The sequence below is a fragment of the Bison bison genome, unplaced genomic scaffold (genome assembly GCF_000754665.1).
Source record: "Bison bison bison isolate TAMUID 2011002044 unplaced genomic scaffold, Bison_UMD1.0 scf7180017864500, whole genome shotgun sequence".
NCBI classification, from domain to species: Eukaryota; Metazoa; Chordata; class Mammalia; order Artiodactyla; family Bovidae; genus Bison; species Bison bison.
This window is the reverse complement of record NW_011495059.1, coordinates 7,935,616-7,936,828: the sequence shown is the minus strand read 5'-3', so window position 1 is coordinate 7,936,828 and position 1,213 is coordinate 7,935,616.

Here is a 1,213-nt window from a genome sequence, read left to right as displayed (position 1 = left end):
GCAGTAGTTCTGATAGCTGCGGACATTAGAAGCTAGAACACATAGGAGCGGGACCAGATTAGAATGTGAGCTGCCCCAACAGCAGGTCCAGAGATAAGCGTAAGGACGGAGGGTGTCCTAGGGAGGTGAGGTGGACTGATTCCAAGTGATGGAAAGGACACTTACAGCAGTGACTCAAGATAAACATAATATTGTTCTTCTATTTTGACTTGCTGTGTAGATTCTTTTGGATTTTTCCTTTGTTTCATCCCACTGCACCCTGCGACCCCTGCTCCCGCCGTTGTAGTTGTCGATTTTATTGGCACTATAAAAAGGAATGAAGCTTTTGAACTTTTTTTTCCCCCCCACTTCCTCAGTCACATTTTTATTCCTGTTATAAAGTTCTGCTTCTACGTTGGGCTTTTGCAGTTCTGTATAATTTTCCTTTTGTTTTTTCTTTAGTCTTTTTTTTAAATTTCATTTTATTATTATTATTATTTTGTTTTTACTTTACAATATTGTATTGGTTTTGCCATATATCAACATGTATCCGCAATGGGTGTATGAGTGTTCCCCATCCTGAACCACCCACCCACCCCCACCACCACCTCCCTCCCCATACCATCCCTCTGCACCCCAGTGCACCAGCCCCAAGCTTGCTGTATCCTGCATTGAACCTGGACTGGTGATTTGTTTCTTATATGATATTATACATGTTTTAATGTCATTCTCCCAAATCATCCCCCCCAACACAGAGTCCAAAAGACTGTTCTATACATCTAATTTTAATTTTTAAGTCTGTAACTTTTTCTTATCTTTATTCCTTTGTTTGCTTTTTCTATTGTTCCTTTCCCCTTGCAGTTAATCTTTAATGTATAGAAATCATCTTTATCTACCTCTGTTTAAGTTTGCATACCTATTCTTTCTTTCCTCTCAACATGATTGTTAGTTTTATTTTAATTGCTTTATTATCCAACTAGAACCTTGCTCTAGTTTTGGTTTCCAGTTTGTGCTTTAGTTAGTTTTGTTCTTCTAGATGAACTTTTGGTTTCCTTTGCTCGCTGGGTCAATTTAATGTACTTTATTTTTCTTGGACTGTTTCGATGTTCCTTATGGGTGTATATGTATATGTGTATATTCAGTCTCACTTTGTTGTTGTTGTTGTTGTTGTTGCTATAAACCTCTGCCTCTACGCTGGTCTTTTGTTGCCCTGTGGAGTTTTGTTTTGTTTTAG